The sequence below is a fragment of the Elephas maximus genome, chromosome 12 (genome assembly GCF_024166365.1).
Source record: "Elephas maximus indicus isolate mEleMax1 chromosome 12, mEleMax1 primary haplotype, whole genome shotgun sequence".
Classification (NCBI taxonomy): Eukaryota; Metazoa; Chordata; class Mammalia; order Proboscidea; family Elephantidae; genus Elephas; species Elephas maximus.
This window is the reverse complement of record NC_064830.1, coordinates 59,833,073-59,857,140: the sequence shown is the minus strand read 5'-3', so window position 1 is coordinate 59,857,140 and position 24,068 is coordinate 59,833,073.

Genomic DNA, 24,068 nt, shown 5'->3' with positions numbered 1-24,068 from the left:
CCTTGCTTGCCTCTCCCCTTCCTGTCCCCTGCCTGGGCATTGGCACCCCAAAGCCAGGTAGGGCCAGTCTGGGGAGGGGGTACCTGGCAACTGCAATGCAGGAGGTGGTGGGACGTGCTGGGCCTCAGCCCCCCGTAGAGAGTGGGCAGGAATGTGGCTGGTCCCATCTAAGAATGGGGCCACCTTTGCTCCCAGGACCCCCGTGTACAGCTCTTAACAGCGTTCCTTTGCACAGTACACCCTTACGGTAAACACCTATCCGTTGGTTATTTGAAGTTCAGCATTTTAAAAAATAATGCTTTGTTGTTGTTGAGAACATACACAGCAGAACATAACCTTTTCAACAGTTTCTACACGACATTGATTACATTCCTTGAGTTGTGCAGACATTCTCATCCTCCTTTATCCAAGTTGTTTTTTCCCCATTGACATGAACTCACTGCCCCTGAGGTTCTTGTCTGATCTTTGGAGTTGCTGTCACCTGTTTGATCCCATACAGATACATCTTAAAAGAGCACAAATGCTCAAAGCAGACATTCTTTACTAGTAAAGCTAAACTATTGCTTGGTTTTAAGAAGACTTCAGGGGATATTTTTGGTTTAAGGTTTAAAGATTATCCCTGCACATTACTTTTTAGGGGTTCATCCAGCCTCTATGGCTCCAGAAAGCCTGACTCCATGAGAATTTGAAGTTCTGTTCTGTGTTTTCCCCCTTTTGATCAGGATTGTTCTACAGAGTCTTTGATAAAAATATTAAGTAGTGGTAGCTGGGCATCATCTAGTTCTTTTGGTCTCATGGAGTCAATTAGCCTGAAGTTCAAATTTATCTTGGTCTCCTGTACTTTTTTTGGCTAAATTTGGCAGCCCTATGCCCAACTCCTGCTCCTCAGAGCTCCATCCATTTTTCGAGGGCTCCTCCTCCCTCTAATTCCAGCCCCCCTCCCCCCTGCCAAGAAACACACCGCAGGACTTTGAGTAACTTCATTCACTGGTGGAGATTCAGACTCACCACATGGTGGAGTTCCTGTGTTCTGGTCCCACACCTGATGGCAGCCACAGGCTACTTTCTGTCCTGTCCCCTGGCTGCAGGCTGCTGAGCCCCTCCACCCTACCAGGAGGCCTCTTCTGGCCAGTAGCCCCTTCCCCATGCCCCCATCTGTCTGCATGACAGATCCACAGATGGGGGTGTCTCTGCTGTAGACTGGGGCAGGGTCTGCATGAGGAAGGCTCCTCAACAGTACTGGATGAGTGAAAGAATGACTGAATGGATGAACGTGTCCAGGGCCTGGGGCCTGGAACCAAGGGGGATGCAATGAGGGGGAAGGATGGGCCTGGAGAAGCCCAGCAGATGCTGCCAGACCTACACCTCAGAGCCCCCAGGTCGCCTTGGGGGGCAGAGACTCACCTGGGGTGTGCAGAAGGAGCCTCCCCAGGAGCCATGGGGAGGAGCATCAGCTGTGTCTAGGGAGAGACCCCGACACCAAGCGCTTCTTGTTGGAAACCTAGGGGACCGCTGTCTTGATCTCCCTCAGGGGCACAGCTTGTGATGGCAAGTGGGGTCTTGCAGTGTAGCCTCTTGCCCCCTTGGCTCAGGTGTGGGCACTCAGCAGCCTGGACCTCATAACAGGTAGGGCGGCTGCACTGGTCCCTCTGAGAGCAGCCCTGGCTCTGGCCCTTTGTGCCCCTGGTGTTGACTCAGGTGTGCCCTGGGCAGCCTGCCCCCGTGGGCCCTGGGACAGACTCTTCCAAGGTGGGCTCTAGAGGAGTGAGTGCTCTGGCTGCACTTGGACCTGTCATCTGCCGTGCGTGGGCCAAGCAGGCATGGAGCTGGCGCACAGGCAAAGCATGCGCTGGCCCTACTGGAGTGTCCTCCTCTCCTGGGGTCCCCACCCTGGGGCCCAGCCAAGGGGAGCCGGGCCGGCATGTGGTGAGCGTCAGATCAGGTGTCCTGCAGCCTCAGCCAGTCCTCTGCCTGCTCCACGTCTGCTCCATGTGCCACCGGGCCATGATCCCTCCTCGGGCTACTCACTAAGATGCACTTAGAGAAGCCAGGCAAAGCCAAGCTGTTTTCACCTGAGGAAGAATCTGCCAGAAGCCTGAGAGGCTGAAAGGGGTGAAGCACCCAGTAGGGAGGATAATCCCAAACAAGAGGCGAGTGGCTGGAAAGGGCTCAGGATGTTCTATACATGTGTATGTGGACAGAGGTGCTGCCTTTGGAAGGAAATTTGAGGATTGGTGTTGGGGGGAGGTTCAAGAGGAGTCGGGAAGTTTTGCCTTTGATATCAATGTGGCTCCCCTGCCCTGCAGTCCCAGGGAAAATGGCAGGAAAGGCACTGAAATGAGGGAGCTCGATCATTTTCCTCTAATGCCATGTAGATGCAATTGCAAGTCCCTGAGCAGTGCAAATGCTGAATGCACTTGGCTGCAGACCAAAATGTTGAAGGTTCAAGTCCATCCAGAGGCGCCTTGGAAGAAAGGTCTGGCCATCTTGAGAATCAGTGCCTGGGAACTCTATGGAGCACAGTTCTACTCTGACACACATGGGGTTGCCATGAGTCAGAGTTGATTTAATGGCAACTGGTTTTTAACTGCTTAGATGCAGCCATGTGGAAACCAGGTGGAGGGGCAGGCCCTGGTAGGTGCAAGCCCATCGCGAGATAGCAAAGAACACCTGGCGGCCATGCGATCTCCACCCAGGGCCCTGATGGGGAGCAGCGATGTTCCTCTGAGCCCCCAGGTGGCCCTGAGCTCTGGCTGGCAGCAGGCCATAGGGTTAGGAGCACCTGAGTCAATGCAGGAAGAGGAGCAGATCCAAGCCTGAGTCAGTACTCGGTGAGGCCCCCAGGATGCAGACCCCTTCCTGGCAGGAGAGCTGACTGGGCCCAGGCCAGGTACCAAGGCAGAGCAGTCACAGGGCCAACTTGGGGTGGGGGACTCAATCCCCTCTTCCGGGACTGGTGACACAGAGGCGGCCCTGCCCTGGAGAAGCTCCATCTCTAATTCTCTGTTGATACCATAGACACAAGGACTGTCACTCTCTAGTCAGGACAAGGGATGATGGCCTTTTTACTTGTTCTCCTGCCAGGCTCCCGGAGGACACGCTGAGGCTTCCAGAACATGCTGTGGTGGTGGACGCCTGGGCACAGATCCCAGCCCTCCGCCCACCCCTACCATCCACACGTTGACCATGTTCGCCTGTGCCCAGGGCCTCTACCCAGGCCAGCCCACCTGGCCTTCCCCATACACCTTGGCCAGGTGGGGAACCTTCCCCTGTGGCTCCCAGGCCGAGGCTGGGTGGGTGGAATTGGCCCTGGGTCCCAAGGAAGCTAGCCCAGGGCCAGGCTGGTGACCGGGAGCCAGGGGTGCCTCCTAGGCCTCACCTATAGAGGACAGAACTGGGGCCTGGCCAGGTGAAGGTGTACCTGGGCTGGCTGAGTCCTGGGGCCCCTCTGCTGAGCAGGCTGCACAGAACCTGGGCACCACAAGAATTCCTGGGCCAGACACCTCATCCCCTCTGACAAGCCTGTGGGCCCAGGCTCTGCCCTCTCCTGGGCCTCTCTGCAGGTCAGAACAGCACCCTCTCCTGACCCAGGAGGAAGTCCCACCTCCAACCGTGTGGGTGTCAGAGGACAGAGCCCAGAAGGGAGGGCTGTGCCTGGTGCAAACAAAACAAGGACTCAGACCCCAGCTTCCATCCCATTTAGCTGCCTCCTACCCCAAAATGGGACCCCCTGAACCCTGTAGCCTACAACCTCCAGTCCTGGTGCCCAGAAGGAGCCTCACAGTAGACTGTGGTGCTCAGGGCCTTGTCACTTTGAACCAGACCTAAAACCAGCAGGTCAAGTTGATTCTGACTCACAGCAACCCTACATGTGTCAGAGTAGAACTGCACTCCACAGGGTTTTCAATGGCTGATCTTTTGGCAGTAGACCTCCAGACCTTTCTTTTGAAGCACCTCCAACATTTTGGTGAGCAGCTGACCTCATTAATTGTTTGCACACCCAGTGACCCCTTGACCTAACTTTGTTTTAAGTCTTGGGAATCCCCTCTCTTATCTGAAGCAACAGTCCCCTCAGTACATCAGCAAAGACCCTGTACAGGTCTCTGTGCATGTGGTCTTGATTTAGATCTTCAGGGTTCATTTGATGTGGACAGTTTCAGTCTTCTGGTCACTGCTAGGGTGAAAACAAAATGGACTTAAGGCCCTTCCTGACAGCGGAGCTTCCCCATATGTGGCATTATGACAGCACCTCCTTGGACACTTGGTTGTGGACACTGACCCTGGTCCCCAGGAGTCCATGCCTGTCTCACCACCTTCCAGGCAAGAGGGTCCAGCTTGGCCCCCGCCTAGGTCGCAAGGTCCTCCTCACCGAGCCGGCACCTGTGATGGGCTGAGACGGCAGACAGGGCATGCGTGGGGCTGGGCTGGCGTCCAGGCCCATCTGTCCCTGCCCCACCTCCCAGTCACTGTGGCCACCTGCCTTCTCCTTGAGAGAAAGGGCTGGCTATGCGTCTGAACCTAAGGGATCTCAGAGAGTGAGAGGTTCGCCAGGTGGCCCGTGACGAATGTCCTCGAGAGACGGATCTCAGGGCAGATTCGCTGGCGGAACAAAGCAAGGCCGTCCTGCCCCAGGCCTTTCTTTGCTTGGTCTGGGCCAGGCCTTCGTGTGGCTGGCTCCCTTCCTCCAGGCTTTGCCTAATATCCCTGACTAGAAAAAAATAGTTCTTATAGAGTAAACCCAACCCTAATACCTCTGACTACCACACTTAAAACTGGAACTGTCTCTCCAACCCCCACTGGCCCCATCCTGCCTCTTGCCCTTCCATATTTCCCCTCTAGCACTCATCAAGACTGACTTCCCAAGTCCCATATTTCCTGTCTTTCCCCGATCGAGGTCCCTCCCCCCCTACAGCTGAGGGGTGTAGTGCTGCCTTCCTCTCTGTGAACCCCCAAGGCTGAGCTCAGAGCCTGGTTCAGGAAAAGCCTCTGCATTGGTTCCCTCAGAAAAGCAGACCCACCAGGAAATGCACATGTGCAGGGTTTATTGGGGGGTTGAGCCCTGCACAATTGACAGGGCTGGTTACCCAGTTGGGGAGGCAGTTCCTTCTGCATGTGGCGGTGGCGCTGCAGCTACTGGGACAGGGTAGGTGGTGGGTCCTGGAGGAGCATGGACACGCTGGACCTGCCTGTGTCTCTCACCGCCTCCCTGGCCCCTGGTGTCCTTCACCCTGGGGCTCGGCTTGCACCTGGCTGGGGTAGGAAAAGCTGAAGGAGATGTAGCCGAAGCTGGGCATGTGGACACCCCATGGCTATCCCTGTGAGCCAGCAGATAAGCAAGCCTGAGGGCTGACTGCCCCTGGTAGGGGTGCTGTGTGTCTCCAATGCAATTCGAGTTTTTAGTCACCAAGGTGGGATTCCTCTGAGCCCCCTTCTTGGGCCCTCTTAGGCTAGAACGGCCTCCGAGCTTTTCTTCTGTCATGTCACAGTTGAATTGTGTCTCCTAAAAATATGCATGGAAGTCCTAATCCCTGTCCCTGTAAATATGACTCTGCTTGTAAATAGGGGGTTTCTTTTGTTATGTTAATGAGGCTATACTGGAGTAGGGTGGGTCCTAAACCTATTCCCTTCTGAATGGTGTCTTATAAAAAGAGCAGAATACACAGACACAGTGGGAAAGGGTAACTATAAACAGTCAAGAAACGCCAGGGAATGCCAAGGGCTACAGACAAGGAAGAACCCTCACCTAGAGCTGATGCCCTGATTTGGACTCCTAACCTCCCAAGGAGCCTTGGCGGCAAAACGGTTAAGAGGATTAAGGGCTCAGATGCTAACCAGAAGGTTGGCGATTGGAATCTCCATAGAGAAAGACTGGCCATCTGCTCCAGTAAAGATTACAGCCTAGGGGTTGCTATGAGTCAAAAATTGACTTGATGGCATCCAACAACCACCTTCTAAATTAAGAGACGGTAAATTCTCACAGTCCTTTAATCTACCCAGTTGTGGTATTTTGGTTTATAGTAACTAGGACAAACGGCCTCACTAGAGGCCCCTTCTGTCCCCCACCCTGGGATGTGCCATGACCCAGGATGTAGAAGATGGGCCTGGGTGAAGGGTGGAGAGGGCAGAGAATCTAAGCTGCCATTTTTTTTTTTTCTTTCTTTATAAACTAGTGAAGTTTAATTGTAGAAAACTTACAAAATAAAGGTAAGAAAAACAAAAAAAACTGAATCGCCCTTAAACTCACACCCCAGAGACAGACACAACTCACCTTTGGGAGTTCAGGTGCCACCTGCCTTCGTCATCTCATTGCAGGTCATGAACACCGGTCCCGAATAGCACATGTGTGTCTCTAGGATGCTCCATTTGTGACCCAGATCACCTCAGCCCCACAAGTGATGGATGCTGAAGATTGCCCCTTAAGGGGAGGGTGGCAGTCCTGGCCCCCAGGGCCTGGCCAGGACCCCTCTTGTGCGGAGCTGGGATTTCTGCCTCCTGGTTCTGGGCATTTCAGGCTGCACTGCTCCCTTGGACTTGCCCTGGGGCGTGCCCTCCCTCTCCAATGCCCTGGGGTTCCTGGCCGTTGGCCACTTCTCCCCTTCTCCCCTCTTTTGAGGGAGAGCGGGAGGGTCCAGGGAGAAATACCAGAGGCCCCACTAGGTACAGTGATTTTGCAGCCCAGCCTTTCCCTGCCCCAGTCCCCCACCTTTCCACACCGGGCCTGTCAGACCTGGCCTCACTTGGAGTGATTTCCCCCCAGGTACCCCGTATCTTCCCTCCCGTCTGGCTTCCATCCTGGTCCCCACCCCTGCCCTGCCACAACGCATCATACACACACACACACACACACACATACATGCACACATACACAAATATATACATGCTTACACACATGCACATACACACACATGCACACACACAAATACACAGTATGCATACACAATACACAAATATACACATACATGCCTATGCAAATACACATACACATATACTCATACATTCATACACACATACAAATATACACACAAATACATACACATATATTAATACATATAAATACATACATGCACACATATACTCATGCATGCATATGCACATACACACACAAATACACACATCCGTGCACACACAAATACACATATCTGCATACACAAACACATTCACGTATATGCATACACACACGCCCATGTGTCTTTCTTCCTCAATTGCTGTGTCTGCTGCCTCTAGAACATAACCTGTGTCAAAGAAAAAGAAAAAAAAAAACCCATTCAGTTGATTCCGACCCATAGCGACCCTAGTGGAGAGAGTAGAACTGCCCCATAGGGTTTCCAAGGAGCCGCTGGTGGATTTGAACTGCCGACCTTTTGGTTAGCAGCTGTATCACATATCACTTACCCACACTGCACCACTGAGACAGATAGGTGGTGGTGGAACAAAAGAGCTATTAGAAGGTTACCATCTAAAAGTTGGGTAAACAAGAAACACACCCTGCTCCTTCTTAGTGTTTTTCTAGTCCCTTTCCCCTTTACAGGCTCCCACACGCACAGAACAAGGTGTGACCACTGTTTAACCTTCCTTAGCCCTCTGAAGATGGCGATGTAGTGCCAAAGATCAGTGCTCCTGCACTATATCCCATTAGTGATGCCAAGGGCTGCCAAGAGGACTCCATCTTGAATATCAGCGGGTTCCATCTTGGATTCCAGATGCACATGCAGTTTAATTAACACGCACCACCATTCTGAGAAGTACCCGCGCCTTGAAAGAAGCCCACTAAGTATTCATTACTCTATTGTCTCCACTGAGCCCATATAAGCCCTAGCCTTGCTTCCTTTTTTGAGTCAGCCTTTTGGAGAGGCTTAGAACCCCACTGACTCCTTTTGCTTGACTCAAGCAAAATGAAGCTTGCTGAAGATGAAGTTTGTCTTTGCGTGTATTCTTACTCGGGAAAAGGCAAGGACCCTTTGTGTCAGATTGGCGATTGGTAACAAAATTTGGTGGGCCAGCCAGGAGACTAGGGGCTCAAATTAGCCCCCAGTTAGGGGACACAGACCAGAGGGACTGAGCCTCTGGAACAGACCTCTACTCAGAGACAACCGGCCACCTGGACCGTTTTGTCTGGTGTCTCTTTGAAATGGTAAGTTCAGGTGACTCTCCCCCTCAGTCCTCCTTCCCACTTCAGCAACTTTTATTAACCTCTTTTTTTTCTGCATACCTTGTCTGCATTTTTTTTTCTCTTTTTTCTCTCTTCTTTCCTCTTTCCACCAAATGGGTCGTGAGCCCCAATGAAGGCGGATTCCCAGAGAGTGTTCTGGTCATTTGCCTTTCGTGAAAGGAGAGTTGGGAAAAAGGAGTGAGTCCTTATGAGGGGCTGATAACCCCATATCCCAAGGGTGGGTCACAGACCTCAGACAGAGCCACGGACAAGACCCACCGAGTGGGTCATGAACCCCACCAGAGGATCACAGAGAGCATTCAGTAAACTGAGCAGGTCATGAGCCTCTGATGGGGAGGCTGCCAGGAGTGCTCCTGAACGGGTTGCATAGTCCTTCCTTGACTTTTTTTTTTTTTCTTTTCTTTCCTTTCGTTTTTAAACTATTCGCTTAGGAGGCCCTTCTATTGGTCTCTGGTGCTCCAGTTTTTTTCCCTCTCTTCTTCTTTCCTCTTTCCACTGAACGGGTCACAAGCCCCAAAGAGGGGGGTTCACAGAGAGCATTCTGGTCGTTTGCCTTCCTCAAAAGGGATTTTGGGGACAAGGAGTGCGTCCTTGTTAGAGACTGATCACCCTATATCCCAAGGGCAGGTTGCGGACCTCCAACAGAGCCGTGGAGAGAGCCCACCGAGTGGGTTGCAAACCCCACCAGAGGGTGGTGGAGAGCACTCAGTAAATTGAGCAGGTCACTAACCTCCAATAGGAGGAGGCCACAGAGGGTGCTCCAGAGCGAGTGGAATACCCCCAGTGGGAGGTCGCGGAGATCGCTCCTATAGTCTACTTCCTTGACTTTTTTTTTCTTTCCTTTCATTTTTAAACTATTCTCTCAGGAGGTACTCTTGGTCCTGGTGACTCTAGAGTTTGGGCAGGCATATGAGTGTGTGATGGCCATCCTTTTTGTGTGTCTGGATGTTGTCTGTCTCTGGTTGGTGTGCCATTGTTCTGGGGAGTGGATGTAGGCATCTATGTTTAGATTGGGATATTGAAACCCCTCATCTGATATTGGGGATAGGAGGTATCTGGAGGATTGAAGTAGAGATTCAGATATTCCTAGTAACGTGTAAGACCTCACTAAGATCATCCTCGTCCCGCCTTTCCCTTTCCGGCTTGTCTGGTCCGAGTGCTTTGTTTGTCTATTCATCTTATGTGTGACCAGGCCTGTCTGGGAGGTTGAGACTGCAAGACTGTCTCAGTCACCTCTGTGCGTGTCTTATGTGTAATTTGTGATTCATAGAAATTAATTGGTGAAAAGAAATTCAAGTTTAATTAGAACGTACTTATAGAGACTCCTAAGAATTTATTGATTGGGCTGAAGAAAAAGATCATTTTGTCTTAAAGTAAAAGTAACAGTTCCAGAACAGTAAAAGGGAAAGAAATTAGTTATCTTTTGCCTTTCAAAAATGTCTAGGTTAACTTAAACATATGTAAATGATTAGAATGACCTAATCTTGTCTTCTACCATGAGATAAAAGGTAGGTGAGGGTGGGGCAAGATCAGTCCTTCTCAGCTCCCAGCCCTCATCTCAAGGTATAGGTCCAGGGAAGCTTTTAAAAGACTCCAACTAGGTGGAGCCTTTTTAAGACAAAAAAAAAAAAGATAAGGAAATTGCTGCTTTACTATAGTATCAGAAATTGGGTAAATCCTAAGCTCTGTCTATTGTAAAAGAACCTTAAGAAGCCAAATATATATGTATGTGTGTGTGTGTGTGTGTGTGTGCGTGTTTGTGTATTTGGGTCTGCTAATGAGTAAGTTTATTTTTGCCATTTAAGGGGATACAAAAAGAAGTTTAAGAGGTTTATTGAAAAAGAAATTTATTTGATAATGGTTCAAAAGTTTTATCTGCCTGACTAAAGTTTAATAGTTTATGAGATTTTTAAGAGCTTTAATGTTAAATAGCATGTGAAACAAAGAATTAGGTTTCTCACCGTTAAAATAACAAGTTTCTTTGATTGCTCAATTGAAGAGTTAATCTCTTCTTTGTGTAATCTGCCTCTCTCATTAGAATAAGGTTCCTGAGTCAGAAACCAAGCCACACCACTTTAAGAAAAAAGAAAAAGCTAAGGATTTAGTTTTATTTTAAAATCTTTGGTTAAATAACTAAAAGCATTATTTCTTGATAACTTATGATAAACTCCTGACAGGTTTGGAAGCCATGGAGTTTTTTTATAAAGAAAAAGTGCAAAAAGGTTTATTTAACATGTTATAAATTACATAGAAGACGCTGTTAAAATCAAGAAAAGTGCCTGATTCACTGTAAGTTAAAATTTATGTTAGTATTTTCTTTAGTGTTTTGCCTAATATTAGACAGCAAATGCACAATATTATGTCATAATTTTATTATTTCTGTATTGCTCACTTGGTTGAGACTTTATTTTTTTGAATCTGGCATCATCAAAGCCAATAGTTTGACTGGGGAATTCAAATAATTTACTTAAAAAGTTATTTTTATTACTACTCAGATATTAGAGGCTTGATAATCTTGGTATATTCTTAGTATATCCTGACTATATGGTATTATGTCTCAAGATTATTATGTATTATATCTAAAGCTCTTTAAAAATATGGCTAATGATAATATTTAGAGATTTTTTTATCTGAAGTTTTTTTTTAATTGATTTGGCCTTTACATCATGCTTGTAATTAATTTCTATCAAGTTTTTTGCTATTAAGAGCTATGTTTATAAATTAATCGTGGACACATTAAATTTTGTCATCTGCTACTGTTTTATGAAAATATTTAACCAGAATATCTCAACAAGAAAAGATGGACTATATTGGGCTTATGAAGGGGACTGTGATTAGACTGATAAAGATTTCCAGAAATCTTAAAAAAAAAAAAAAAAAATTTTTATTTATGCAGAAGCTGATGGTTTTGCAGACTGTGGTCGATCCAGAATCACTTCAACAGAAGTTAACTACATACGACTGAGTAAATGAAATGATACTATGGGTTTTATGTAAAAATATTGCTGATGTTTTAAAGCCTTTCTTTCTAGAAATAAGAAACACTTTAAGGTCCTACATTCTGGAGATGAGAAACCATTTTCCTCTTTTCTCCTAAATTAACTAATGCGTTAAGTTATTTTAACTTTTAAATTACAAGTTCCTGTTGGTAAAGTTAACAGAATTGTAAATATCATAACCAGAGAAGGGTCTGAAATTTGAGCTATGATTTTACAAATTCGAATAACATTAGATTTCCTATTAGTTCTCCAAAGAATAGTTTGTGCCTTAATAGATAAATGTTGCTGTGTTTATATATGTGGCAGAATGTAGTTGTTGCTAAGGCACATGAAAAACAGTAACTGATGCTGCTTATGCATAAATAAACACCTCATGAGATTTGTTTCCTTGGCTCAAAGACCTTAGGGCCATGGTTTCATTGGTCATATCAGACAATTGGCCTAATATTATTGTTAGAGTTTCTATTCTACCTCCTGATCTGCTGTGTGATGCCTGAGATCTTAAAAACCAGACAGTGCCCAATTACCATTTATTGAGCACTTTTGATCAAAGATTCTATACAAGATCATGATCCAAGAGGAAGCCATGAGAGAGTTGTGTGGAATTCTCCTGGAATCCAGATTTCTGGCTTTCATGGAGGTTGGGGCAACCTACATAGGCCATCACTTTTGGGTGTCCTTTTTACCCTCCAGCTTTGAGGAAACATTGGTTCTTGAAGCCACTTTGAGGCAAGCAATTGTCCAGATAAACTAACAAGACTATTTTGCTCTGGGCGTTGTGCTTTTTTTTTTTAAGAATTCAGTCTGTTTTGAGAAACTGACTCCTAAGATCAGCAAATAGAATTATATTCAGGGTAAGTCAGTAATTGGTTTAATCAGTCTTATCTACAAGGTTTACATGAAATACGTGTCTAGTATTTATAATCAAACTCTCACCCTCTTGCTATACAGAAAATTACATATCTTAAGAAAACCAGGTTCTCAGAGGAGATTGACCTCATGGCTCAGACTCTGTTTTGTCATAGATTCCATTTCTGCTTCTGAGAAAGTGACCCAAGACTGTTAATAGGTAAACCAAGGAGAGGCAGCGTGCCTTCAAGGAGAACACTTAGTATGTTTTAGATGAATTAACTGGAGACCTCCAACAGGAGAAGTCCATGCTGTATTATCTTGCTAATCATGAATTCTCTAATGAAAACTTCATTGTTACATGTAAGTTTTTCTATATTTTCTGTTTTCTCTATACAAACGTTGTGTGTTCTTTCTAGATATGTTTTTTATGTGATATATATATTTTTTATCCACCTTTTTGATGATCCCTGTCCAACTGGTAGTGAATTTATGTGGACAATTTCTTGTTTAGATTCCTGATGAATGCATGGATAGCACACTTTGAGAACTTTAAGATTATCTTTAGATATCCATAGTAAATATTAGAAAGGTAATGTTAAACTTGTTACCCACTGTAAAATAAGAGTCAGAAAAAAGCCCATTGGTCCAACACTTAGGGTATGGTTGGTAACTTTAATTTCTAAACCAAAAAAAAAAAAAAAAACAGATCCAGTGCCATCAAGTCGATTCCGACCCATAGCGACTCTATAGGACAGAGTAGAACTGCCCCATAGAGTTTCCAAGGAGCACCTGGCTGATCCCAATTGCCGACCCTTTGGTTAGCAGCCGTAGCACTTAACCTACTTACAGTATATTTGAATTGAGAAATCTTTAAGAAATTTATCAATCACTATGGGACAAATAACAGATGAAGTTGCTAGTGGGATGGAAACACAAAATTGATCTCTGACCTCATTAAGCCCAAGTGACATGAGATAACAAAATAGCCTTAGATTTTTATTCATTTGTCCAAGAAAAGTGCAGTCTGTGCAGTAACAAATACCTCTTGTTAAATAACACAAGAGAAGTAGAACACATAGAATTGGACAACAAGCTACTTGGTTACACACTGTAACACCCTTACGACCACCAGATTTATTGGGTTGGTTACTATCAAGAATAAGTACAAGCACTAGGTAACTACTGCAAGGGATAGTCCTGATAGTATTAGCCATAAGAGTTATCCTCTATTGTCTTACACACTTAAAAGGCAAAAGAAAAGCCTCAGACTACAATGTTGATGAGAACTGTGCTCTTACTTAAAATCCTGGTGAAGAACAAGATGGTATCCAGTGGAAAGGCAGCACCATGAGTTTAAGGAGCCTGCAGTGGCCGCCATCTAGGAGCTCAACTCAGTCCAGGTATTGATCATCGATGTGTTCCCTGTCCTTGAGCATAGAGAATGTGACCCAGCTGGAGCTGTGCTCACAAGGGCTCACAAGGACTCCCAAAGACACATCAGCTGAGCCCTGAGATAAAGACAATAGATGAGACAATTCTGAAAATCATCTTTTCGGGAACTTCCCACATAAAGCCAATCAAACAGAACAGAAAAGACTTTCCACTCTTATCTTTTTTCTACTAGCATTTAGTAAATAGAAAATTTGTTGGACCAATGAAGACCCCCAAAATCCTGACAATCTGCCAGCCAATAACGCAGTCCCTGGTATTGATCCAGAGTGGGAATACTATTCAAAGGAAGGCATGAGTAGGCTGAGGCGTTATAGAAAGTGCTTACTAGAAGACCTTAAAACTAGGGTACAAAAACAGAAAAACATCTCAAAAATTTATAAAGTAATTCAGGAATCTAAAGAAAATCCCTCTGAGTTTCTTGAAAGAATTTCTCAGGTCTTCCGGAGACACACTGACATAGATCCTGAAGTTACTGAAAATCAACGAATGGTTAATATTGTCTTCGCAGGACAAAGTTCTATAGATAGCTGCAAAAAAACTCCAGAAATTGGATGGAGGACCAGACCCCAGCTGGTGAGATAGTCACATACCTCTAGTAGCAAGGATGGGCAGTGAACAAGGAAAAATACAGGCACCTGGCTTTTCAGTCAAGTATTTGAGTGTTATCTGGTCAGGTAAGACGGGAATGATGCCTGAAGTGGTGATAAGGTCCAAGCTTACCCCCACCCAGAAACTGTGAAGCAACCACAAGCATTGTCAGGCTCCTAGGATATTAGTGCCCCTTCATACCCCATGTAGCCCATACCCTATGGCCCCTATATAGGTTAGTGAAGAAAAAGTGAGACAAAAGGAAAGAGAAACAAAAAGATTGGGTGAGAAAGTGATATAAGAGGATAGAAGAGAAGAGAATGAGTGAGAGAGAGAGACAAAAAGAGACAAAGATTGGAGAGAGAGAAAGAAGGTGAGACTAGGGAGAGTTCTAGAGAGTGAGGGTGTGAGAAGGAGAGAGCCCATAAGAAAAGAGAGACAGAGACACAGAGAATGTAAAGAAAACAACAGTGTGAGATTGTGAAACAAAAGACAGGAAGGCCAAGATATTTGGTGGTCAGTGCAGGAGGCACTTCCCTCTTTTACTTGGTTTCTACCCTTTTTGGCCCTCCTAGTTGCTATGCTTCTACTTCTGATTTTTGGACCTTGTTTCCTCAAGCTTCTGATAAAGTTTGTGTCTTCTAGGATACAACAATTCCAAGATGCAGCAAGGATTCCGGCCCATTCCTGAAAGTGAGACCGCCAGTCCTTACAAAACTTTAGACCAGATAGGGAGAGATTCCTGCTCTGCTAGGCAGGCCAGCAACCTGGTGTCAGCTTGAAGAGATTACAGAAGAAGATACCTCCACTCCTACACCCTCATAAAGAATCATGAGTATGAAATCTCTCAGGGGGGATTGAGGCAGATAGGGTTAACTGTGCTGGTGGAACAAAACAACTGTTAAAAGATTACCATCTAAAAGATGGGTAAACAGGAGCTACACCGTGTCAATATGAGATAAGGTTGAAACAATTCATGAATTATCTCCTTCTTAGTGTTTTTCTAGTCCCTGCCACTTTACAGGCTCCCGGATGTGCAGAAGAACAAAGTGTGACTGCTGTTTAACCTTCCTTAGCCCACCGAAGATGGTGATGTAGTGCCAAAGATCATTGTGCTTGCGCTGTATCCCATAATAAGTGATGCCAAGGGCTGCCAGAAGACTCCATCTTGAATATCAGCAGGTTCCATCTTGGATTCCAGATGCACATGCAACCTAATTAACATGGACCGCCATCCTGAGAAGTACCCGCCCCTTGAAAGAAGCCCACTAAATATTCATTACTCTATTGTCTCCTCCGAACCCATATAGGCCCTAGCCTTGCTGCCCTTTTTGAGTCAGCTTTTTGGAGAGGCTTAGACCTCTGCTGACTCCTGTTACTTGACTCAAGCAAAACAAAGCTTGCAGAAGATAAAGTTTGTCTTTTGCATGTATTCTTACTCGGGAAAAGAAAAGGACCCTTTGTGTCAGACTGGGGATTGGTAACACCACCAGGGCTCCAACCTGAGCCTGTCTGCCAATATTTTCATAAGAAACAACACGGCTCCTCAAAACAGAGATCTCAGCTCACCCGCAGGGAAACCTGGCCCAAGCAAATCAGGAAATGTGATTATAAAGTCCCATTTAAACATTTCCTAATGTTCCAAAACAATCATGGAGATCAGTTCCAGAGGAAGATAGGCCCTCAAGGAGTGGTGTCTCCTGACCCCTCAACCCAGTCTTGGCTTCATCTGCTGGGCCCTTTGCAGGACGTGGTGGGGCTGCCTGGAATTTACGGAAGCCATCCCATGTTGTTGGACATTGAGATCATGCTCGACTTTTCTAAATACATTACAGTGACCAATGTTGTGACTAGATCTTTGTTCACAGCCTCACATAGTTTCTTGGAATCAGTTCCTTCAAGTGAGGTTACTGGGCCAACGGGTTTGCACATTTTTGATAAGGGTGGCAGGGGACATATTCCGACCTGTGGTGTGAGGAGCTAGAAGCACAGTGAGTGGGAGATGATACAGGTCAAGGTTTGTGGAGCGGCACTCTTTCTTTCTCATACACACACACACATGCATACACACGCACAAACACATACACACAAATGCACACATACACATGTATACATACGTTCACACATATATATATGCACACACAAATGCATACACACATACACACACACACACATACATGCAGATGCATGCAAGTTCACATCTTTCTTCCCCAGTTGCTGTATCCATGGCCGCTGGAATGTAACCTGAGTCCTGTCTTCCAATATTTTCATAAGAAACAACATGGCCCCTCAAGCTACCCATCTTCCTTGCCTTTCTGGTGGTGGGAATGGGGGGAGAGAAAGCCTCTTAGACAGCGTCCCTGCATTTTACAATACACTTATAGTGCCCACCCCTCCTGGAAGCTGGCCAGACACCCCGGGGGATTTTGCGACCTTCGTGGAAAGACCAGGAGTCCCCTCTTCAGATCTGGGTGCAGGCAGAGCACAGAGAAGCCTATTGTGGGAACTGGACCTCTGGTGGAGGGGGTCCAGGCCTGGGGAGAGGGACAGAAGGTGGGGTTCACAGATGGCCTCCCAGGGGTCTCCTCCCAGCTCTTGGCAGGAAGACTCTGGGAGGGCTGGTAGGTGGTCTGTTAATCTCTGTGTTGACTGCTGTCAGGCCTTAGCAATCCCCCATACCTTCCCACACACCCTAAGATGGCCTGGCATCCTCCCAGCAAGCCCTGGAGCTCTCATGAGCAGGATGCGAGGAGATAAGATAAGCACTCTGAAAGGTCATCTTAGCCTGGCATGGAAGTGCAGGCCCAGAGCTTGGGGGTGGAGTCAGAAAGGTCTGGAGGGGTTCCCTGGCATCCTACCAAAGCCCAGGCCAAGGGCCCTGCACACACCTGCTAAGGGGCCAGGGAGCTGTAGACACTCACAGGAGGCTCTGAGCTGAGACTGAGGTGAGCAGAAGGGCCCTAGCAAGTTGAGGGAGCTAGGACCCTGTCCTCCTGCGTGTGGGCACCGACCATGCAACCTGCCTCTCTTTTCCAGATGCTGCTGTAACTGCTGGCCCTCACCATTCTGGGGAGCTCCACCTGCAGCTCCCAGGGTAAGTTCTGCTCCAGGTGTGGGGGTCTCGGATGGCCTGGGGGCCCAGAGCCCCCAGTCCCACGTCACCCCCTCACTCCCACCCACAGAGCCCTCCATCTACTGAGGACAGGCTCTGCCTCCTGCAGCCCTGACAGCAGCCCCACCACCACCACCAAGTTGGCTGCACTATTGTCTGCTTTTACAGATGAAGAAACTGAGACCCAAGTGGTGCACTCATGCCTCCAGCCACTCACTCAGCTGGCTCGGCCATTGTCCTCTTAGCAATGTTTGAGTCCCTGACCACATGGAGCGGCCCACATGGCCACCTCTTATCAAGGGGACACTCTGGGCCTAAGGCCCCTTCAACTCTCTGAGCCTCTGTCCCTGTCTCTGTAAGGAGGATAAGATGCCCACTCCGAGGGCGTGAGAGGAGGAAATGAGGGGACTTCCTTGTTGGCACAATGGCCCTCAGTAAATGGCAGCTGTTCTGTTATGTCACTTCCAATCACCATGCTGACCAGGGCAGCCAGCGGGCCCCCAGGTGAACCTGGATGAGGCCGTGCCACACCTGCCTCCACCCATCTAATCCCTCTGCCTTTCTGGGTCACCACCTCCAGGGGATCTCAGGGAAAGAATCATCGCCTTCAGCCTACCGTGGCCCTTCCCCTGGCACACACTTCAGAAGAAAAGGGGGCTGAGTTGGGCTGGAGGCTCTCGGTGGAAGTTCCTGGGATTGGGTGGCAACGAGAAGTGGGAGGGCCAGTGTTTCACGCTCTCAGAGTTATCAGAGGCCAGCAGCTGGAGGGTAGCAGACCAGTTCTTCCACTCTCTTAGCCCCAGTCAGTGTCCCAGCTAGCAAACTCAGAGTCCTGGCAGCACCGGAATCCCCCTAAAAAGGAGAATGTCTTTTAAAAATTATATATGTCCGATGGTCATCCTCAGAAGCAAGAATGGCAAGACTTTGTCTCACATACTTTGGATGCGTTATCTGGAGGGATCAGTCTCTGGAGAAGGACATCATGCTTGGCAAAGTACAGAGTCAGTGAAAAAGAAGACCCTCAACAAGATGGATTGACACAGTGGCTGCAACAATGGGCTCAAACATAGCAGTGATTGTGAGGATGGCACAGGACTGCAGTGTTTCGTTCTGTTGTACATCAGGTCACTATGAGTCGGAATCAATTTGACGGCACCTGACAACAGTCTCATAGGTGTTTCTAGGGAAAATCCAAACTGTATTTGGCTTGCCTGTGGTTTATTATGTTTATTATGAATTATATGGGGTGAAGAGGGTGTATTTTTCTTCTGTTTAGGGTCCCTAAAAGTCCTGGACTCTCCCTCCCAGGACCTCACTCCATGAGAGCAGAGTATGGCACTGGGAGCCCTTCAGCCCTGAGCTCAAATGCAGAGCTGTCCTCCCGGACCCCAGGCCCTCCTCTATCACTGTGTTACCAATTGCAAATCTGGCACAAAGAGTCCTTGCGTTTTCCCGAGTAAGAATACACACGAAAGACAAACTCTATCTTCAGCAAGCTTTATTTTGCTTGAGTCAAGCAAAAGGAATCAGGGGGGACCTAAGCCTCTCCAAAAAACTGACCCAAAAAGGACAGCAAGGCTAGGTCCTATATGGGTTCGGAGGAGACAATAGAGTAATGAATATTTAGTGGGCTTCTTTCAAGGGGCGGGTACTTCTCAGAATGGTGGTGTGTGTTAATTAGGTTGCATGCACATCTGGTATCTAAGATGGAACCTGCTGATATTTCAAGATGAAGCCCTCTCAGCATCTCTTGGCATCACTAATTATGGGATATGGAGCAAGCGCACTTGATCTTCGGCACTACAGTGCCATCTTCAGAGGGCTAAGGTCAAACAGTTGTCACACTCTGCTCCTCTGTGCATACAGAGCCTGCAAAGGAGGAGGGGCTGCCCCAATCCTATCTCCTGTTGGCAGGGTGGATTCTTGTTTACCCAACTTCTAGATGGTAATCTTTTTAAAAGCTCTTTTGTTCCACCAGCACAGTTAGCCCTATCTGTCTCACGACAGGATGTGGTTCCTGTTTACCCAACTTCTAGATGATAATCTTTTGTTCAGCCACCAGCACAATTAACCCTATCTGTCTCAATCCCCCCGAGAGATTTCATACTCTATTCTTAAAGGGAGCATGGGTGAAGGTCTCTTCTGTAACTTCTTCATGCTGGCAAATGGGTGCTGTCCTGCCTAATAGAGTAGAAATCTCTATCTGGTCCAAAGTTTTGTAAGGATTGGCAGTCTCACTTTCAGGAATGGGCTGAAAACCCTGCATCATCTTGGAATTGTTGTAACCTAGAGGACACAAACTTTATCAGAAGTTTGAGGAGACAAGGCCCCAAAATCAGCAGTAGAAGTATAACAACAAAGGGTAGAAACCAAGTAATAGAGGGGAGGGCCTCCCTCACTGTCCACTAAATATCTTGCCTCCTCCCTCCTTTGTTTCTCAATCTCACACTGTTCTTTTCTTTACATTTTCTGTGTCTCAGTCTCTCTTTTCTTATGGGCTCTCTCCTTCTTATACCCTCACTTTCTAGAACTCTCTCCCATCTCACGTTCTCTCTCTCTCTCCAGTCTTTGTCTCTCCCACTCATTCTTTTCTATCTTCTTGTATCACTTTCTCACCCAATCTTTTTTTTTACTTTAGTCTCGCTTTTTCTTCACTAACCTGTATAGGGGCCATAGGCTGTGGGCTACATGGGGTATGAAGGGACACCAATATCCTAGGAGCCTGACAAATGCTTGTGGTTACTTCACAGTTTCTGGGTGGGGGTAGGCTTGGACCTTATCACCACTTCAGGCATCATTCCCATCTTACCTGACCAGGTAACACTCAAGTACTTGACTGAAAAGCCAGGTGCCTGTATTTTTCCTTGTTCACTGCCCATCCTTGCTACTAGAGGTATGTGACTATCTCACCAGCTGGGGTCTAGTCCTCCATCCAATTTCTGGAGTTTTTTTGCAGCTATCTATAGAACTTTGTCCTGCGAAGACAATATTAACCATTCGTTGATTTTCAGTAACTTCAGGATCTATGTCAGTGTGTCTCCGGAAAGCCTGAGAAATTCTTTCAAGAAACTCAGAGGGGCTTTCTTTAGGTCCCTGAACTACTTTATAAATTTTGAGAGGTTTTTCTGTTTTTGTACCCTAGTTTTAAGGTCTTCTAGTAAGCACTTTCTATAATGCCTCAGCCTACTCATGTCCTCTTTTGAATACTAGTTCCACTCTGGATCTATTACAGATACTGCATTGTTGGCTGGTAATTTGTCAAGATTTTGGGGGTTTTATTGGTCCAACAAATTTTCTATTTACTAAATGCTAGTAGAAAAAAGATAAGAGTGGAAAGTCTTTTCTGTTCTGTTTGATTGGCTTTATGTGGGAAGTTCCCGAAAAGATAATTTTCAGAATTGTCTCATCTATTGTCTTTATCTCAGGGCTCAGCTGATGTGTCTTTGGGAGTCCTTGTGAGCCCTTGTGAGCACAGCTCCAGCTGGGTCACATTCCCTATGCTCAAGGACAGGGAACACATCGATGATCAATACCTGGACTGAGTTGAGCTCCTAGATGGCGGCCACTGCAGGCTCCTTAAACTCATGGTGCTGCCTTTCCACTGGATACCATCTTGTTCTTCACCAGGATTTTAAGTAAGAGCACAGTTCTCATCAACATTGTAGTCTGAGGCTTTTCTTTTGCCTTTTAAGTGTGTAAGACAATAGAGGATAACTCTTATGGCTAATACTATCAGGACTATCCCTTGCAGTAGTTACCTAGTGCTTGTACTTATTCTTGATAGTAACCAACCCAATAAATCTGGTGTTCGTAAGGGTGTTACAGTGTGTAACCAAGTAGTTTGTTGTCCAATTCTATGTGTTCTACTTCTCTTGTGTTATTTAACAAGAGGTATTTGTTACAGCACAGACTGTAATTTTCTTGGACCAATAAATAAAAATCTAAGGCTATTTTGTTATCTCATGTCACTTGGGCTTAATGAGGTCAGAGATCACTGTTGTGTTTCCATTCCACTAGCAACTTCATCTGTTATTTGTCCCATAGTGATCGATAAATTTCTTAAGGATTTCTTCAATTCAAATATACTGTAAATAGGAATTAAAATTACCCACCATACCCTGAGTGTTGGACCATGGGCTTTTTTTTTTTTTCTGACTCTTGTTTTACAATGGGTAACAAACTTAACATTAAAAAAACATACCTTTCTACTATTTACCATGGATACCTAAAGATAATCTTAAAGTTCCCAAAGTGTATTGTCTATGCATTTATCAGGAATTTAAACAAGAAATTATCTACATAAACTCACTGTCAGTTAGAAAGGGATCATCTAAACTAGTATAAAAAACATGTCTAGAAGGAACACACAAATTTCCTCCAGAGAAAACAGAAAATATAGAAAAACAACATATGACAACTAAGTTTTCTTTAGAGAATTCTTGATTAGCAAGATAATACAGGATGGACTTCTCTTGCTGGAGGTCTCCAGTTAATCTGTCTGACACTTACTTAGTGTTCTCCCTGAGGGCAAACTGCCTCTTCTTGGTTTACCTATTAACAGTCGTGGGTCACTCTCTCAGAAGCAGAAGTGAAATCTAAGACAAAATGGAGTCTGACTCATGAGATTGATCTCCTCTGAGAAGTGGTTTTCTTAAGATACATAATTTTCTGTATAGCAAGAGACTGATTAAACTGATTACTGATAGACCCTAAACGTAACTCTATTTACTGATCTTGGGAGTCAGTTTCTCAGAACAGACTGAATTCTTTAAAAAAAAAAAAAAAAAAAAGCACAACGCCCAGGGCAAAATAGTCTTGTTAGTTTATCTGGATGATTGTTTACCTCAAAGTGGCTTCAGGAATTAGTTGTTTTTTTTTTTTTTTCCCAAGGCTCAAGGTTCAAAAGGACACCCAAAGGTGATGGCCTGTGTGGGTTGCCCCAACCTCTATGAAAGCCAGAAATAGGGATTCTGGGAAAATTACATATAACTGTGTCATGGTTTTCTCTTTTGGGTCATGATCTTGTTATAGAAACTTTGATCAGAAATGCTCAATTACTATCTGTTTTTAAGATCTCAGGCACAATACAGCAAATCAGGAGGTAGGATGGAAACACTAACATTAGGCCAATTGTCTGAAATAACCAATGAAACCATGACCCTAAGGTCTTTCAGCCAAGGAAACAAATCTCATGAGGTGTTTGTTTATGCATAAGCAGCATCAGTAACTGCTTTTCATGTGCCTCAGCAGCAACTATATTCTGCCAAACCTAAGATTGTTAATTCAAGAGCTACAATATCTAAACCCACTAGTTAGATAATTTAGGAGAAAAGAGGAATATGGTTTCTTACCTCCAGAAAGTAGGACCTTAAAGCATTTCTTATTTCCAGAAAGAAAAACCTTAAAACATCAGTAATATTCCCACATAAAACCTACAGTATCATATCGTTTACTCAGCCTATTTAGTTAACTTCTGTTCCATGTGATACTGGATCAACCGCAGTCTGTGAACCCATCAGCATTTGTGTAATAATTTTGGAAATTTTGATTGAGTCTAGTCACTGTCCTTTCATAAGTCCACTATAGTCCATCTTTTTTTGTTGAGATATTCTTGTCAAAAGTTTTCAGAAAATAAAATCATCTGTAGATGACAAAACTTAATATGGTCATGATGAATTTATAAACATAATTCTTAACGGTGAAAGACATGATAGAAATTAATTACAAGCACAACACAAAGGCCAAATAAAATCAGTTAAAAAAAAAAGTTTTGGAACCATGTTTTTTTTTTTTAATAATTTTTATTGAGCTTTAAGTGAACGTTTACAAATCAAGTCAGTCTGTCACACATAAGCTTATATACACCTTACTCCATACTCCCACTTACTCTCCCCCTAATGAGTCAGCGCGTCCAGTCTCTCCTTTCATGACAATTTTGCCAGTTTCTAACCCTTTCTACCCTCCCATCTCCCCTCCAGACAGGAGATGTCAACACAGTCTCAAGTGTCCACATGATACAAGTAGCTCACTCTTCATCAGCGTCTCTCTCCTACCCATTGTCCAGTCCCTTCCATGTCTGATGAGTTTTCTTCAGGAATGGTTCCTGTCCTGGGCCAACAGGAGGTCTGGGGGCCATGACCACTGGGATTCCTCTAGTCTCAGTCAGACCATTAAGTGTGGTCTTTTTATGAGAATTTGGGGTCTGCATCCCACTGATCTCCTGCTCCCTCAGGGGTTCTCTGTTGTGCTCCCTGTGAGGGCAGTCGTCGGTTGTGGCCAGGCACCATCTAGATCTTCTGGTCTCAGGATGATGTAAGTCTCTGGCTCATGTGGCCCTTTCTGTCTCTTGGGCTCGTAGTTATCGTGCGACCTTGGTGTAGAACCATGTTTTTAAAGAACTTTGGATGTAACACATAATAATCTGGAGACATAATAGTATATATCAAGAATATACCAAGACCATCAAGTCTCCAAATACCTGAACAGCAAAAAAAATAGCTTCATGGGTAAATGATGTGAATTCACCAAACAAACTATTGACTTTAATGATGCTAGATTCAAAAAATAAAAAAATACATTTGCAACTAAGTTAGTAATTAAGATGGCATAATATTATGCATTTATTGTCTAGTATTAGGCAGAAACACAAGAGGAAATACTAACAAATAAATTTCAAGCCAAAGAGAAAGAATCAGGCACTTCTCATGATTTTAATAACACTTCCTATGTAATTTATAACATGTTAAATAATTCTTTTTAGCACTTTTTCTTTACAAAGATTTTCTTGGCTTTCAAACTTGTCAGGAGTTTATCATAAGTCACCAAGAAACAATACTTTAGTTATTTAACCCAAAGATCTTAAAATAAAAACTTTAGCTTTTTTCTTAAAGCCGTG